Below are 19,234 nucleotides of genomic sequence, written 5' to 3'. Positions count from 1 at the left end.
GGCATCCCATTGGCTAAGCGGGACCTCTACCGTACGTGTCTCTGTATGTTGATAGATATGTGTTTATGCAGCGTCCTCGTCATTCGCTCCTTGGGCCACGAGGTGTTCCGATAGTTATACGTAAATGTGAATCACCCAGAAAAAGTGATCACTCACCATGCTGATGTTTGCCTTGGACATTTTTGAAGGATTGTTAAACCGACAAAATCAAATGTCCTTGGATCGGTTTGTGACAAAACACAAGGCAAAAACTACTTCTGAGAGGAAACATGAACTAAAGAGGGCAAAAAATGATGAGAACGCAGTTAAAAGTGAAATGACCATCATTTTTATTCTTTACTCTTTTCTTGTTTTTTTTACATTATGCACAAATCTCATTTATTGTGCAATAATCTAATTGTAACATATAGTTATAAATTTTGATGCATTTTTATGCTTCATCAAACATTTATGTCTGAATTTTGGCGTGCTTGGAACGGATTAGGGCATTTGCATGGAAAACACGTCTCTACTTACAAAATTTTCGAGTTAAATTTTTTTCCAGAATCAATTAATTTCATTATTAGAGGTACCACTGTACCTTAAAAATAACGAGTCAAACTACACTTCTGAACAAAATAAGACACTGTTACGAGGACAAGTAATTCTAGCTAGCGAGATCAATCTTGACACCTATGCTAACCGAGAAGGTATGCTTCAGTCCTGTTCCTTTCATACAGTCAGCCCCAATTTTGCTTTTGTGTCCCACATGCGATGTGTGGGCTCAAATTTGCCATGGTGGGGAGATCAAACCTAAATAGTCTCACATCATATCTGCTGTCAAGGAGAAAACGTTTATCCAATCGACAAGAGACATTACAAGCACTATGGCAATAATGAGAGATCCAATTTAACCCTTTCATGCAAAATAGTAATAACCGACATGAGGATTTTTGTCTCTCAAGTGTTTTTATTCGTCTTGAGGCATAAAAAATAATGGCAGTGGATCGCAACACACATAAGGGTCCATTGTAGTGACATTAAGATTAATGAATATCAGAAAAAACAACGGTCCACTCTCATAACCGCTGTCCCCGAAAGAGTTAATAACAACTTGCATCCGAAAAGACCCTTCTAAGAAGTGTCTCCCCAGTTCTTCATAAGTGAGCTCATACATGATACCGATTACACACAAACAGGCAGTTATCATATCGTGAAATTGTGCCTGTTGGCAAACTGCGCTCGATCTCTTGAGTTGGCACAAAAACGGAATCACCATTCTTGTTTTTGAACGCAAATGATCCCACCGCCGCAATCCAGATGACTGAACTTGATTCTTTATGTCACTTGTCATCATATAAACGTACTGAAAGGAATTACTTGGCAGAAACCGGGTTTTAAGTATCAGCGTTGTCGCTGACGCGCGGGCCTGACGGTGTTCCTTGCTAAATTATTCACCGGTTGAAGTTAGTCACTTTCCTCTCCGCTTTTGGGATGACTAATTTAGACCAAGGGATATTAAATGATGTTCTTCCAATCCCTTTCCCCTCCATTAGTTTTTTTTTTTTAGGAGGCTACAGCCTCACGACGATGTTATTGGTACCGCGATAGAGTGCGTTTCGTGCATGTCACTAAAGTAGGAACTTCTGCGAGGTACTTTGTTGTCAGAAAACACTTTAATGGTGGCCTTTATTTGCTTTGCCCCCGCAACCCGCGCTCATCCGACATTTCTGGCATAACACCATCCATTTACACCGAATGGCCTTTGCATGTGGCCAGCTGTGAACAACTGAGCGAGTGCGTACGAAACGCGTGTAAAAGCTTACAAGGACAAATGCAGCGTGCGTTTCATGAGTGCGGGCCAAAAGGGAACGCGGGTAGTTAAAACTGAGAGTTGGTGAGACTATTTTGTCCCTCGTTGTCTGACTCTTCGGCTGCACCTTTCATCCGCGATCTGCCGCTAAAACTACTCTGATGGTCTCACAGGCTGCAACCCTGCGAGAATGGGATTGATGGAACACATTAAACTCTGAGCTTCATCCCGCTTTAAACGCTTTTACGCTCGCTATCTTTTTTTTTTCCATGGCATCAACATGGAAAAACAAGACGCCGGGATACGGTATCAACGAGATTGTCCGCTGGACTTGCGCATTTATACATGAGTGGAAAACAGATCAGATCTTTTGCTTTACCGCGGCGCACGCCTGTTTGAGTCTAATCTCCCTTTGCCGACATTGTTTTAATGCGCAGAAATGTTGTAATTACCATTTGCGCAAATAAGACAGCGGCTTCATTGATATGCCGGAACTGATAAGGCGGGCGCTTGGCAGCCAGACAATTGCCGAGGCCGCTGGGAGTTCGCCGGCACCAGGACGGCCCCGCGTCGGCCGCCGGTGCCGAGGAGCAACAAAAGCGGCCCGTCATTCACCGCACACTAAAACGTTTGTAATTAATTTTCTCCGCTCTCCTCTGAGTCCTCGCGTGGCAATGTTGACCCTTTCGATTTACTCATGAATTCAACTCTGTACTCAGTCCTGACTGTCAAAGAGTCAAGGGGGGCGCGTTCCCCGGATGGGAGCTCCACTACTTCGCCAGTGTACAAGACTGGGGAGACATGAATAGAAATGTGGGTGTGCGTTGAGAGATCCTCTTTTCATGAAGATGTCATCGGTTTCCATTTGTGGAATGCATTATATATATTTGTGTTCATGAAAGTAGCAAAAAACAATTGTTCCTTTGAATATTCTCTTATGATCTGGTACTTTTCAGGATTTGATCAGCGGGCAAGCAAAATTAACGGAATAGGAACTACAATGATACTCAGTCGTGTGCTAACCTACTCCAAGGTCAACAAATCTTTTGCTTAAAAAAAAAAAATAATAATAATAATTAAAATGGCAGCGCCGCCTAGTTGTCTTCCACTCCAGTCCTTTAGGCGGCAGTAGTTTGCGTTAAAAAGTGAGCGCTGTAAGTCATCGCCTTCATTTGACCGCGATGCAAGTGTGTTGTAATAACTTTGTCTCCGTAATTTTTTTTTTTTCTGCAGGTTTATCAGCATCTGCCCAAATTTTAAACATTTCAGTTACTACAGTAGACAGCTTACCATGTTATCGGGTTACAGGGTGCATGAAAGCGTTAATGGGTTGTTTATTCACACAGTGCTACCCCTCTACAAGTGTATTTTGTTTTTGCATAATCCAATTTTATTTATGTATTTATTTATTTATTTTTATGTAATGCTGCCGGGAGTGGCACATTCATCTGACTGTTGCAAGCGGCATCGGTTCAGTTCCGACTTTGCGACAACCATTGTGTTAATGCTTGTCCATCTCGAAATGGGCCCTGCTACAGTCCAGAGCGGCAACCGCTTTTTGCCAAAATTTAGCTGGGATAGACTCCAGCTCCCTGCGAACGTGAACAGAACAAGCGGTCAAGAAATTGTACGGAATTTTAAAAATTAAATGATTCAATCCCAAAAAAAAAAGATCAAAACATTACCCCTTGCAGCTTGGTGTCCAAAGTTACTCGACAGCCCACGGAGAAGAGTTAAGTGGCGCTCTCACTCGCGGCGCATGCATACAAATCTGAGGGACCTGTGGATTAGCCGGATCAGGGCTGATCAATTTGCTGCCGGCGCAAAGCCAGTCCGATTCGGATTAATCCGCCGAAGTGGTCATACCCCACATGCTTTGTAAATCTCTGGCTCCTTATGTTTCCCCTTCGCACCCGACGAGGCTTAGAAGGGCTTTCGCAGATGAAAGGAAGATGACTTGTTATATTTCAGGAGCCATGTGCCAACACTGTTCAAGGGGGGGGGGGGCGTCCTAAATAAATAGTCCAGACTCTTCCTTCAATCTTATTGTCCCCCCCACCTTTTGTCTCCACGGGGGGTGTTAAATCTCGCCTGATTTACTAATGGCTGCGCTGTTGATTGAAATTTCCATCAAAGTCTTCATGCAGGTTGCAGTTTTTAGTCTCAGCTTCCCAGCGTGTGAGATTTAGGCCCACTCGAGGAGGTCTCTTAAATCACATTGATCAGAATTGAGGGTGCGTTTTGATTTAATCCCCATTACTTTGATTACTCGTCTTCCGTGGAATTTATCTGGAGACCCAAGTTTGTTTTGAATTTCAGTCTGACGTTTCATTGTAATGCAGTGAAAGAGTCATGGGGGTGCAGAATTGCGGCCGGGAGTGGGGTGCGGGTTGGTGGCGGGGTGGTTTCGCTTATCTTCGATTACGTTTACATGAGCGGCCTTTGGAATCCGGCTCTGCTGGTTGGGTGCGCAGTTTTTGCATTCTTCAGATGCAGTCGATCAAATGCTGGACCTTTTTTTTTTTTTTTTTTGCTCACAATTAATAGAGGTCCTCAGGAGGCCGGGAGCCTTCGGGCTTGTGGAAAGACTGGATGAATCCTCAGGCTGCTGGGAAGATGTGGCTTCCTCCCCGTCACTCACTTTTGTCGCTATTCCCTAATGTTATGCTTGTGTGTGAGTGTGTGTGTGTGCGTGTGTGTATTTGAGCCCACTGCCCCAAGCATGTCTCGTTTGAGAGTGCTGTCACTCCCTTCTTCCTGCCATGCATTAACACCCGCCATTATCATGCTAATCTGCATTGTATGATTACATGAAGTAATTTATGCACACTTCTATCTAGCCGTGGCTACGCAGGGACGCTTGCCCCTATTGTTGATTTTTTTTTTTTCTTGTGTGGTGGTGGTGGGGGGGGGATCATTATATTCCACATTCATCAAATTCCTTTTATTTCCTTTTAAAGATGCTTCATCTGCACTTTTAAAAACTTGGCACCTCACTTTATGAACAAAATGCTCTCTCCCGATGATTTGGAGACCTCTTGCCTACTGAGAAAGTAATCGCCCCCGAAATCTCTCAGTGAGCATGCTGCTTTGGTGTTGGCGAGGAGACCATGATTTGAGACGCCTTCCGTATCGGAAATGGAAAGAATGTTTTGTTTTGAAAGCAGAGGGCAGGGGATGAGCTCTCGTCCTCATTTATTCACAGCTAGTGGAGTAATTAGGAATGCAGAGGGCTGTTAAATTAAAACTGAATTGCACTTATTAACATTTTAACTACCAACCCCACCCTCTTTAGACACTAAACAAGGACAGTTTCAGCTCTAATATGCCTGAAGAATCCCGCTGAGGCGACTCTTTATGTATCCCTAAAACAAAGACGTTCTTTAAAGTAAGATCTCCCTTTTGTTTAAACAACCGAGCATTTAACATTCAACGTAATGTGCCAAGGCGTCCTCCACGCTGTCAGGAGACACACCGGCGGAGCTCCTCAAACTCTTTTGCTTAATGGAACACTATTTGTGGTCAGATTGGATAGCTAATGGTGGTCCCTTTGAGGGTAACTCTGCAAATTAAATAGCATGGATTCACATCTGTCAGACAAAACCAGGAGGCTCTTTGTAATCAATGACCCAAACCAAGAGAGGCTCCGTGGGAGGGACGGGATGGGGATTGGGGGGCGGGAGTGGGGAAGGGGGGCGGGTTCGGGGGGGGGGGGGCCACGCCGCAGCTATGATGACAGCAAGCGTAAGAGGCCACTGGGGACGAAGGCAACTCACCTGCACTAACAGCCACTGTGCCGGGGCCGGCGCAGGCGGCTGCAACCGGAGAGGCGCCAACGCCAGCGGGGTTAATGTACATTTATAGAACAGGTCAAACGACTTAAGCAAGGCGCTGATTTATAATGCAGGAGCGCAAAGTGACTAAACTGTAAAGGGAATTCTTGTTTTGTTTTGTTTTTTTCTGTGCAAACATTGCCGTCGGTGTTGTGGTAAAACGTTGAACCCCATTAATTTTTATCACTCCCCCTCTCTCGTTTCTCCCCGTCTTTAAATTTTGTTTGGAGGAGAGACTAGCGAGACCTCCCGCTGCTGCGGAGAATTTCCTCTCGTTGTTAATTTTCCCTGCTCCATATGGCGCCGCAGACACTTCACCTGCAGGCTGTAGCAGGCTGGAGCGGGGCCGCTCGGCAGCCAGCAGACATCCTCGGGCTCAGCCTGTCATTTACAGTACGCAGGTCCGCGCAGCTGTCGGAAGTCGCGGGGACGTCGCTTCCCGTCACCTCTACGCTCCCGTGTTATTTCGGAAATACGGCGCAATGTGAAAATCCGGGCTAGTTAAGATAAAAGCGTTGCAATAAAAGATAGAGGGACTTTGGGAAAGTAACGTTGGAAACCATCCGGGGAGTTTGCGAACCATGTGTTCATGTGCGTGTGCAGCTTTGCCTGTGGCACAGCAGCGCAAGAGGCCCCTTTTCATTGTGGCTTGTCATTGATTAGAGAAGGGTCTTTAATTCCGTCTTACCCCATGTTGTGATTCATTTGCATGGCGTGTCAGGAAGTAATGGAGGTTTCGCGCGGCGCTTTGCTCCCAAACTCTTCAAGATGCTTCCTAATGTACGCGCAGCCGCTAGCAAGACCGCTTTCTGATTCATCGTGTCCCTTACAGTAGTGGTTCCCAACCTTTTTTGATCCCGCGGACCGGTTTAATGTCAGACAATATTTTCAGGGACCGGCCGTTAAGGTGTGATGAATAAATACAACAAAATAATATGATATGACCCGCATGAAAACTGTGGTATTTTCATAACATAATAATAAACACGAACCATGACATGAGGAATGTCCTATCTGGCCGCAACACTCTCTGGTCGCTATGGTAATGTTTAAACGTGCCTTCAAAATAAGATACACCACAAATACAAAGCGCATGAAAAATACGACTCACCATCGCCTTATATTATGCAGAGTGGGCTTGGTGCGTAATACTCTCCCGCTGAGATGAATCCGTATTTTAAGTAGGACATGATACTGTCTATTAAATGTAGCCTGCTTTTTCTTGAAAGTCGTAGGCTCCTCTTCTGTCTCCTGGTCAGCTTTTCCCCTTCCCAAAGATGTTTGTTTTTTTTTACTCATTTTGCTAGCTCCTGGGTTTTATTTTAGCGGTAACCTATCACATGGCCGAGAAGCGCGCCTCGCCCTGCGTCAAGAGTGACATACTGTAGACCACGGGTGTCAAAGTCAAGGCCCGGGGGCCAAATCTGGCCCACCACATCATTTTATGTGGCCCGCGAAAGCAAATCAAGCATGTCAAGTTGCATGATGCTTGCTAAAGTCTGAATCAACATTTCAAATTGTCATATGTAATTCACAATAACAGTCATTATTGTTGACTTCTGATTTTAAAACCAGTTATTCATTCATGTGTTGTGCGCTGTGTATGTGTGAGGGGATTTATATGGTTTCACAAAATTCGTAACGGCCCTCCAAGAGAAACCGTAACTACGATGTGGCCCGCGACAAAAATGAGTTTGACACGCCTGCTGTAGACGGATGGAACAGAGAATCCGGCAAATTTTTCAAACTAAAATGTATTTCAGATTCTGAAATCAATAAAACGGAAGTAATTTAAGTTATTTATTCTTTCTGTGAGGCCCGGCACCAAAAGACCCACGGACCGGCACCGGTCCACGGCCCCGGGGGTTGGGGACCACTCCCTTACAGTATGTTTGTTCATTTCCTCCTCAAAATTCCTGCTGCCTTCTTGTACAGTGACACTTCACCAAAGCGAGATGCTATGGACATGAATCCATATTTGGACATATACACGATATGATGTAATACTCGCAATCCTTTTTAATAGACAGTGTTCAGAAGCTGTTCCGGTGTGCTGTGGAAGTTTGATTGGGACGAGCAATGTTTGTGTTATTTCGTCATCTCACAACCCTCGTGAGGATGAAGCGATTCGTATAACGGACAGAATGCGTGAATCGTCTTACATTTGTATGAATTGCTTTTCAAATGTGACTCCGTCTGTCCAGTGGAATCTCCCCATCCATCCATCCATCCATCCATCCGTCATTATCTGAACCGCTCATGGCGACGGGGGTCGCGGGCATGCTGGCGCTTATCTCAGCCGTCTTTGGGCAATCGGCGGGCGACACCCTGAACTGGTTGCCGGCCATATTTCCTCAAATAATGTCTGAAGTCATGTAAAAATATTTTTTTAACTACAGAGAGTAAGGTTTTTCCATGAGAGAAGACCTACTGTGTCTGTACAACATTTTTCAATGTGTCAAAGATCACAACTGCGTGAGCGATCGCGGCAACAATCTCACGCCTGTAATCATTTCCAACCTTCAAGACTCTAAAGAGCTCTGTGCCCCTCATCATCCAATCGTGAATCTTAAAAGATTCCAGCTCGCAGAGGTCTCCTTTGCCATTATGTATGAGATGAGACGTGAGGTTAGGGGAAGATACTTGTGGGCCGACGTGGCCTTTTTGAGCAAAGTTGGGGAAATGTGCTGCTAAAATTTGTCAACCTCTTGGGGGGAGGCCGCGTTCAGGGTCGCAGCTAAATCTGTGCGCCACCGGTGTAAGGCCAAGCTATAGCGCGGACGAGCGCTGAGCTAACCTCGGTAGAGCTCAGGGGCAGGACATGCTGATTTCGGCGTGCCTGTCGGACGGTTTGCGGGATAACAATGAAGGTGAACAGAGAGGAGGCGATCTCGCTCGCTCTCTTGTTCTACTTTCTTCTTGGCCCCTGTGGAGACGGAGGTCATTTTTACCGCAAACGCTGAAAGGGTGTTCGGAATGCCAAGCAGATAATATCTTGCAATTCGCATATTATTGAAACGATAATCATTTAGGAGATAAAAAGATTTTAACCCTTTCTTTCGGGGACAGCGATTACTACAGTGGAAAGGTTATCAGGTTATCATTTTTTTGTTCATAAAAGGGTTCAAACCAGATGCGTGAATCTGCTGCGTTTAATAATTTCAACTCAATTGGCAAATTCTTACTTTCAAAGGCATCCCGGTTGGTCTTCTGGTTTACTTTAGTGCCTTTGTATATTTTACGAGTAACTACGGATCATTACAATGGACACATGTCAGGGTTCACCAAATTGCAATGTTGCATTGGAAAATGTGAATGAATGTAAATATAAATAAAATGTTGCTTATTGATATCTTTACATAAATACCATTAATTGCTAATTATCACATATCACACCTACAGCCCGACCAATGTTTGGTTTTTTTGGGGGGGGTTGGGGTTGTTGTTTTTTTTTTTAATCCTGATGCTCATTCCGATATTTACCAGAATAAAAGTCCGATAACCGATTAATCAGGCAGATTTTTGTATTTTTTAAATCAAACAAAATAAATTCTTTTTGCCCCTCTAAAACTTACAAAAATCAAGCTGTGAAGTACAGGCAGGCAAAACATTTGACTGTTTTACAATATTTTGTCCTTTAGTGTTTGTTACATTTTACAACGCAAATAAAAAGCGACAGAAAAAAAAAATGACCGATTTTTTTTTTCCGCTTATTTAGGAGGGGATGCTTGAACATCCTTATCTTTTTTTCTTTAACCCTTTCATGCACCCTGTAACCTGATAACATGAACAGCTGTCCACTGTAGTAACCGCTGTCCCTGCAAGTGTTAAATGTACCCAAAACTAGCGCAGGCTCATTCGGTCATCATATTTTTGGAAAGGATCTTCAAGATGACTTTTTTTTCGCAAAGATCTCTTGCACAAGCTCAACTAGCCCGTGTGAGCAAAGGGCTCCGTTTAGTGACTAATTACACCTCTGTCTATCCATATATCTATCCACTTTTGCATGCTGACAATGCCCGTGCATTTCCCTTTAGTGATGCACAAAGGCACCGCACCTCATGGAGCCACGCCCGGATTCATTTAATAGACATCCGTCCAAACATCAAGTCTATAAAATTTACAACCATCGAATTATTGAGAAGCGACCCACTACCAAAGTTTCTTTTCATATTCATCCCATATATCAATTTTCTATTATGCCAAAGTGTTGTATCAACATGCAATCATGTTAATAGATCTTACCTATTGTGAGTCATGGCTCATTCAATTGATAAATATGTAAATTAAAATGTTTTATTGTTGATCGCCAACATTAATCTCATTTGGATGTCTTAAACCAAATTAAATGGGAAAAAGTGCGCCACATAGGTATTTTGCAAAGTGCGGCGATTTCATTTCTGAATTAAAAAGGAAATGAGCAGGGGACGTAGCTTTTTTTTTTTTTATTACGAATGTTAATGAAAAATGTTATTGACTCGAACAAATGGAAAATACACCTGGAAATGTATATTAAACCTTTCCAATTTCTTTCTCTCTGTAGTTTGCAATTATAGTTGTTTCAGCAATAGCGGGGGGAATTAATTTTGCGTGCAGACTGATCATGTTAGCAGTGTCGAAAGAATAGGTTATTATGTTGCACAGCGAGTCTCCGGATATTTACAAGGAGGGGCAGTGCAAAGCGTTATTTAATTGAAAGAACGGATCAATAACGGCTCTTGCACTTTGTCAGGAGGAAGGCCTTGTGAAATGAGCAAGTCATTTACTGAGCACAATTTTGCGTGCGGTGCAGGTGTAAAACGATAAAGTCCAAGCTGGGCCTCTCTCAACTGCTTATGTGCAGACGAGGGTGTTATTTGAAAAGCTTTTATTTCTCTTCACCGTGGAACCTCGGTTTACAAATGATACAGGTGACAATTCGTTTTTCCCCACCAAAATTTTGGAGCAAAGTATAGCTCTGTTCATGATTTTTTGGGGCTAAAAACAATAACATCAGTTTGAACAATAAATATCTTGTCTTTGTAGTGTATTCAATTAAATATTGGTTGAACATCAATATAAGGGTGGAGTGCCCTCTCCGGATCGGGGAGGAGATCTTGCCCCAAGCGGAAGAGTTTAAGTATCTTGGGGTCTTGTTCACAAGTGAGGGCAGCCGGAGGGAACGAGAGATCGACAGGCGGATCGGTCCAACGTCTGCTGTGATGCGGACTTTGTATCGGTCTGTCGTGGTGAAGAAGGAGCTGAGCTAAAAGGCGAAGCTCTCAATTTACCGGTCAGTCTACGTTCCGACTCTCACCTATAGTCACGAGCTATGGTTTCATGACCAAAAGAATGAGATCCTGGGTACAAGTGGCCGAAATGAGTTTTTCTCCACAGGGTGTCTGGGCTCTCCCTTAGGTGAGAAGCTCGGCTATCCGGGAGGGGCACAGAGTCGAGCCGCTTCTCCTCCACGTTGAGAGCAGCCAGATGAGGTGGCTCGGACATCTGAATAGGATTTCCTCCTGGACGCCTCCCTGGTGAAGTGTTCCGGGCAGGAGGCCCCGGGGACAACCCAGGACACGCTGGAGAGACGAGGTCTCCCAGGTGGCCTGGGAGCACCGCGGGATCCCTCGGAAAGAACTGGAACAAGTGGCTGGGGAGGGGGAAGTCTGGGCTTCCCTGCTAAAGCCGTTGCCCCCATGACCCGACCCAGGATGGGGGGTCAAAAATGGATGGATGGATGGATGGATGGATGGACAACGTCCCGACTTCATCTGAACCGGGTTTGTTTATACTGCACGAACTGTATTGGTCCAGCTTGGTGGCGGCAAGATTGATCCCGCTTTGTACGCGGAAACTGCGATCCTCGTACGTTTCCTACCCGTCACTCACTTTTGTACAGTATACATTTGTGGTGCAGGATACAATTGGTGCATAGACACCAAACAGGGACGGACGATACGTCGATCTTGTGTCTCATTTTCATATTTCAACATTGAAAATAGAGGCCCTGACCTGTTCCAATACTTTCGAGAGGGATTCGTGTCTCAGCGAGTCCGAAATTTTGCTTTCCTGTGATGCACCAGCAATCTCGGTGTTTGTCCGCGAAGGTTGAAACGCTTTTCTGACCTTTTTGTTGTTTTAGTGTTATTTGAAACTTTGCAGGAACTCATTTGTTTCTTCTCCGCATGGATAGAAACAAATTGTAGTTTTCCCTCACTAGTTCACAATCCAGTTGCTCATTGCAGCTGGATGTTTGGTAAATGTTTTCTCTCGTCTACATTTCACTCATGCTTCATTGCTCTCACACCATCAATGCCTATGTTGTTATTTTGTGCGTGTGTGTATTTTTTTTTTTAGCTATATCTATATACTGTTGAAAAATCCGACCAAACTGGCACGCTTCCCAGTATGTAAATTCGTGTGCTAATTCACAACACGATTTCACTTCAACTTGCAAGCAAATGAGATTTTAATTGAAAATGAGATCCTCCATGGTGACTCTCACCGGAGATGTGCAGCATGGGAATGATGCTTTTCACAGATTGTATGAGGAAACAAGGATACTTTTTTTTTTTTTTTTTTCCTCCCCTTCCTCTTCTACATTTGGTTCGGAGGGGGGCGGAGGACAGTGTGTTTTCCTCGGCGGAGGTTCGCGAAACCGCGCTGCGAAATTAACATTGCGCTTCATCTCCTTGTCTGTGCGCGAAAGAGGTGGGCTATTAACATTTGTTTGTATTTTCATTATGCTAATGGTGTTAAAACATGCCCACAGATTGCCACCGGTGGCGCAGTGATTTGGTCTGGCTGATCATAAAGTGTCCGAGTGGGTCATTTTGATTATGACGCGCTAATTATGTGGTGCCTCTCCTCCTCTCCGTTCCTTTCTCCTGACCTGCACTCTTAATGGTAAGCTTTTATGAGGAGGGGAAAATAGCGGCGAAAGATGTCTGCCTCGTGTTCCTGTCGGCGATGTTGCACTCATGCTTCAGTGCTTCCTTTTAAACTTCCTAAATTGTGCCCCACAATAAATAGATGCCCAAGCCTCTAACTGCCACTATTAGATTAGATACCATTAGATGTAATAGAAAACTCTCCCCTTGCAATATTTTCATAAGAGTTGGAGGCATTTGATTAATCTGACCGCATTTTATTGCATTAATGATTTTTTTTCCTCTTTCTTTTCCACTTTGCCGTGAAGCCATTGTACACGAGCTAATGCCATTCCCTCGCTCCCGCTCCGCTTACACTCATTCATCCTCCGCCGTTATTGCAATGCATTGTTGATGAGGTGAGTCGGCGTCTTATGTGCTTTCACTCCTAAAGTCATTCCTAATGGAGTGGAAACCTTATATTTTGTTTCCTAATGAAGCACAGGAGTGGCAGACAGCTCCGCTTGGCCTGTCCTAAGACTGCCTGCAGGTTGGAGCCAGCGGCCTGAACCAAGCTGCTCTCAAAGAGTCCGCGGGGGGGATAGTGAAGGGGGGGGGGTGTATCTTTGCCCAGGCCAACAGTTTGTATCTTACAGACAGGCAGCTGCAAAAGTATGGATAAAAAAATTTAAAAAAAAAAAACATATTTTGTTGTTCGGGTCTTTGAAATAAAATAACAAAACATGTTGATTTGAAAGAAGAAGAATCCATTCAGCAACTAAATGGTCTTCAGCCGGATGACAGGAAGCACATTTGAAACACCTTAATTCCTTTGAGTTCCTTTGCACACAATCATTTATCTTCTAAAAAGGGATTTGGTAGTTTTTAGAAGCAAATCAAAATTACCGCCAGGCAAGATTTTTTTTTTTTTCCTGTCCTCGACCGCAGTGCCGTCCAGTAGTGGCAGTAGCAAAGCTTCCGCTGCACGGTTTATCAAGATCAGATTTTATTTTGAGAAACTTGCCAGGGAAAAACCTAAATTGTAATTCAGTGCCCATAAAGCTTCTCACACCGGCTGAACTGCAAGCGGGGACGGAAACACTTGCCCGGTGGCAATTTTGCAACGTCGCTCCAATGGCAATTGGCAAGCCATAGGCAAGCGAATAACATGTTTACAAAATTACTACCAAGCCGAAGTTCTTAACTGCTGATGGCCTCTTGTCTATCCGAACGAAAATCAGAAATGATTGAGTGTGTTGTTTACAGAAACTCCCACTTGGGGGCATGTTTTCTAAAGTTGAGTTTTCAGGCTCCAAATTATGTGAAGGAACGTATTAAAACCCCACTCTTGGGTTGAGATTAAATGCGGTTATCCTCGGATTATTTTTGTTTGCATAATTTTAGCTCATCTCAATTAGCCTTTCTTATCTCATTTTAATTTTACTTTCTTTACTTATACCGAACCCTTTATAAAGTTGAACCATTCCCGCCGCTCTACCGCATCTTAATTCAGTCGCCAATTTTAAATACCTACCTTCTGCATATACTTTGTACTTTGGAATAAACTGCAAAGTAACCGTGAATTGAATGGAGGCAAAAGTGTAGTCAATCTAACTAAACAACCAAACATCTGTTCTTATTTCTGCCAGTCGAATTATTTTTTATCAAACTGTATCAGTAAATGTACGACCATTTCAAATAAAAGCCAGCATCTCTAGTTTGCTTTTATTCGTATTATTATGATTCTTTGCTTTGCCTGTGCTCTACCCAATTGCTTTTGTTTTTACAGCGCAGTAAAGTGCGCAATAACTTTTGCCGTAGAAATGGTGGACATTTTGGAACGCTCTCCGTAGCTCCGGGTGCTATTTAAGCAGGCCCTGAAGTGAGCTGCACGCCGCGCAAAAGTAAGCTGAGCTATTCTGAGCCGAGGTTTCCCCGCAAGGTCACTTTTGAAACAAAATGTCTCCTTCCACAATCTAGGTCACAGTACATTCTGCCTCACTTTCTCCCAAACTTCCTTCCTTCCGTCCTTCCTTCTTTCCCTCCTGCCTCGCCGCTTATAATTAAACACATACAATTAGCCCAAATTTAATGGGATTTGAGAGCCACGCTTTTATTTAAGAGGTAATGAATAATATTTTAATTGCGTGTGTAACTGTGAAATCCAAATGTGCTGCTATCATCACGTGTAATTACTACACCGCAGTTTTCAAGAATGATGTCCTGATGCGATCAACAGCTCTCCGGAGCAGACTGCCACCCTTTTTTTTTCTTGTATGCTTCAATCTGTGGCGTAGCGGTGACTAATTGTGAAATAATGCAGCTGGATAGACACTCCTAAAACATATGTGCTGTGTCCTATTATTTATTGATGTCTGTAATTAATGATATAATGCATGCCGCTGAAGTAGTTTGACCTCTGAACCAGTCATTACTCAGAGTGTAGCGGCATCAATCAAACTGTGCTTTTCTCACATCTATTCCCGTACACCCCCCGAAGGACCGACGGAGCACCCACTGTATCCTCATTTGTATTCAGCTGACCAAGGGCCTCCGTGCGAATGATTTAGCGCTCCGCATCACACACAGAGCGCATGAGGGGCGCTAATATGAGATTTACAAGCAACCGCTGAAGTTCATAACAAGGCCTAGAGCTCCAAACAAAGCCACTTTGTACTTCCGCCAAGCGGAAAGCTATTGTTTTCATCGCCGGCTGTTTGTTTTGTTGCTTGCCAGGATTTGGTGGGGCTGAGCAACGACCCTAAATGTTGCTATTTCCAAGAGGAAACTGCAAGCCACCCCACCATACAAATACTGTAATTTAATCTTGGAAGCTGTCTATGATATGAACATGGACACAAAAGTATGGTACTTGAGAGGATTGTTTTTTTTTTTTTTTTTAAATTGGTCACTGTAGGCACAATTGAACCATTGCCACGGCTCCAGAAGACATATGGTACAGTCCAGTTTGTCTACTCTGAACATGGAACGTCTTTCTCCATACGCCAGAACATCACCTGCAAACTAACCTATGGACAGACAACCAACCATGCAATATATTTATGTTATGTTCATTTATTTATGTTATTGAGTTGAAATGATGGTTGCTCTCTGTCGAGTGGTCGACCGAGAAGCGTTCCTTTCTGTGCAACTTGGCTGACAGAACCTTGAGTGTTTGCCTTGGTGCAGAGTCACGAACTGCCCCACTGTCGTGTGGTGTTCCACAGGGTTCAATTCCGGGGCCTCTGCTCTTTTCATTGTATATGCTCTCTTTGGGTTCCATCTTCAGGAAACATGGTATTTCCTTCCACTGCTCTGTGGCTGACTGTCAGATCTATGTACCGCTGAGCAAAAAAAAGACGCTTTCTCATTGAGGCACCTTTTATCCTGTCCAGAGGAAGTCAAGAACTGGATGCCATTGAATTTCTTGAATTTCAATGAAAAGAAAACCGAAGTGGTGGTGTTTGGTCCCAGTGGTCCTTGTACATGCCATCCTGCAGACTTCGGCCTCCTGGCTCCTTATCTTAAGCCACCAGTCTCGAACTTGGTATCTACTCTCTTCGTTATTAATTTATTGCTTTATGGTTTGTTGTTGCATGAATTATTTTTTGCTCCATGTACACCACTTTGTATACAGCAGAGGTTTTTTTTAAATACTCTATAAATACAGTTGAGTTGAGTTTTGTTTCCTTTTGGTGTTGGAAATTAGTTGAAAGCTACACTAATTGTTACCCCAAGTCTCATTAGAGACACACCTGCCTGGTAGATACTCTTGAAGTTGTTTAGTTCTGTTTTGTGTTTGTTGTTTATTGGGCTTCAGTGTACAATATTTACTGGTTCCCCAATGGAATGACATATTTTGACCTCGGGCAGTAGCCCAGCCACTGGCGAGGCTCATTTTATTTGCCCCTCTCGCCATTGTAATGACCTTATATGAATGCCTGCCATATTTGGACCCACTGCACGCCTCGCTGGCCCAGCCTCAGGTTGCCGCATGCTAAGCTCGCGTCCCACTCCGTAAAGCATTTGAGAAAACGACATGGCCATATACTGTATTGGAATAAGTCATTCCATTGTTAATTTAAATGGCTTAATACATCACTCTAAAGTAAAAGAGCGTCTTGAAAAGCTGAGGTAAGGAGCGCAAGAGCCGCAGGGAGATGCCAAGGGATGTTTCTTTAATTCCAAATGAAATTGAATCACCTCATATGTGAATCTGCCAGGCTATTCGTGGAGGGCCATGACAGGATTGGTTCACTTTCTCAGTTCTTTCATTTCACAGCCCCCCCGCCCAGATGTTTGGTCTTGCTTCAGCTGATGCACGGCGTAGTCGTCTTCTATCGTCCTGCCTCCAGCCCACTGTGGTCCGTGTTGTGTTAATGGGTCAGGCGAATCTATCAAGGACAGCGAGTTGGGCAGTTTGCACATCGGGGGGATAATTACGGAGTGATTGGTGTCCTCACGCTTCCTGCTCTCACTATCTTTGTCTCCGCTGTGTGAGCTTTACACCTTACAATAAATGCACACAACACGTCTGCCGCTGGATGTCTTCCCTCTTGCCTGTTCAAACCCCGGGGGCCTCGTTTGTCGACACACAAATTGCAGCTTTCTTTACTATTGGATTTTATTTTTAATGAAGGGCAGATAATTGCAAACTGAATTTCTCCACCCCTTGCTATAATTAACCTAACCTTCTCTCATGGATAACTCATCACACCTGCCTTCCTAGCCCTGGATATATCATCACGTCCTTTCTGGGTCAGGATGGTACAATCTCACCAGCCGAATTTAGGACATTTACGATTAAGTCCGAGCTGACCCTTGAGATATTATTTGATATGTAAGCAAGTGATACCGCTTTAAAATACACTTAACATGTTTTATTGATGATATTGCAGGCATTGGGCAGAATCCTCACATCTCCAAAACCATCGCTTTTAAGGAAACCTCCAAAATGGCAAGTTTATTGAGCCATCAACATTACATTATCAAAGAGAATAAGCCATTTTCAACACTGAATGTTGGAAAATAATTTACGAAAATGATGTTGACCAGGGCGGCCCGCTGGTCCAGTGGTTAGCTCGTCGACCTCACAGTACAGAGGTTTGATTCCAGCTCTGGCCTTCCTGTGTGGAGTTTGCATGTTCTCCCCGTGCCTGCGTGGATTTTCTCTTGGTAGTCCGGTTTCCTCCCACATTCCAAAAACATGCATGGCAGGTTGATTGAACACTCTAAATTGTCCCTCGGTGTGAGTGTGAGCGTGGATGGTTGTTCGTCTTTGTGTGCCCTGGCAACCGGTTCAGGGTGTCCCCCGCCTACTGCCCGAAGACAGCTGGGATAGGCTCCAGCACCCCCCGCGACCTTGTGAGGATAAAGCGGCTCAGAAAATGGATGGATGGATGGATGGATGGATGGATGTTGACCAATCATTTAGATTTGTGAAAAAAATTTGAATTTTACCCAATTTGAATATAGAAGGTTTTCAATCCAATGCGGTGATATCTATTATTAGTATTATTGGGTACATACACCTGCACAAACAAATGAGATCCAGTACCAAGAAAATAAACTTCCGTTTTGGTTGGCCCTGAACTGCACATTTTTATATTTGTTTGTTTTTCGGTGCTTGAATTTTTTCGTGCCCATTTGCGCAGGTTCTTTAGGGAACACCGATTTAGTTCCTTTCACAAACTTTTGTAACATACCTTGGGGTGAAATGTTACATGATAGAATAAGCCAATTATTTCAGATACTGTTTTTTTTTTCTTTTTTGTGTTTTCAACTAAATTGGTGTCATTAGGCAGAGTGCGGGACTTAGACACAACTCCGAACATTTATAATAATAAAATGGTACAAAAGCTGCGACTTTGCAGGAGATTCAACAAACAAGAATTAATTCTTGATGTGATAACACACACCGGGTTCAGCATCTGAACGTAAGCGTTGAAGGTTGTGTGAATATGACTTAACCCTTACTTATTCTTTGCCAATTCCTCGGTGCTTAGCAAGTCTTTCCCAAATCTGTTACACCAAGTACCACCTAAAATTATTGTTATTATTTTTTTTAAGTGCTCCGAGTGCCACCATTACGGTCAACACAGAAATACAGTAGTGTAGTAGGTCTAAGTCATCATGAATACATTACCACAAACAACCTGGATGGAAATTGTCTCAACATGATAAAAATGTATGTTTAACGTGCCAATTCCTCGGTGCTTAGCAAGTCTTTCCCAAACCTGTTACACCAAGTACCACCTAAAATTTAAAAAAAAAATAAATAAATAAATTAAATGCTCCGAGTGCCACCATTACAGTCAACACAGAAATACAGTCGTGTAGTAGGTCTAAGTCATCATGAATACATTACCACAAACAACCTGGATGGAAATTGGCTAAACAGACATATAATCAACATGATAATAATTGGAGTTCAACAACAAAGCAAGCCATCATCACAAAATAATCGGAGAGAAAAAGAAACTTCCTTACCTCAAAATTCCCGCACACATTTTGCTGTGTCGGCTTCATGGCACTGCTTCTTCACATATGGTGGACAAAGTGTAAATGTTGCACCTGGCCGGAGTCTTCTTTTTATTATTTTCCCTATGCCCTTTTTTTTTCTTTTCATGTACAATTTCCATTTCTGGAATCTACGTTTTTAAGTGCCTCCACTCCCCTCACCTGGTGAATCTGTGGTTCTCTATTCAGACACACAAGCACTTCCTGCTCAGGGTAACTGTCAGCAAAGCGACAGCAAG

The sequence above is a fragment of the Hippocampus comes genome, unplaced genomic scaffold (genome assembly GCF_001891065.2).
Source record: "Hippocampus comes isolate QL1 unplaced genomic scaffold, H_comes_QL1_v1.1 scaffold142, whole genome shotgun sequence".
Lineage (NCBI taxonomy): Eukaryota > Metazoa > Chordata > Actinopteri > Syngnathiformes > Syngnathidae > Hippocampus > Hippocampus comes.
Note: the sequence above shows the minus strand (reverse complement) of the source record.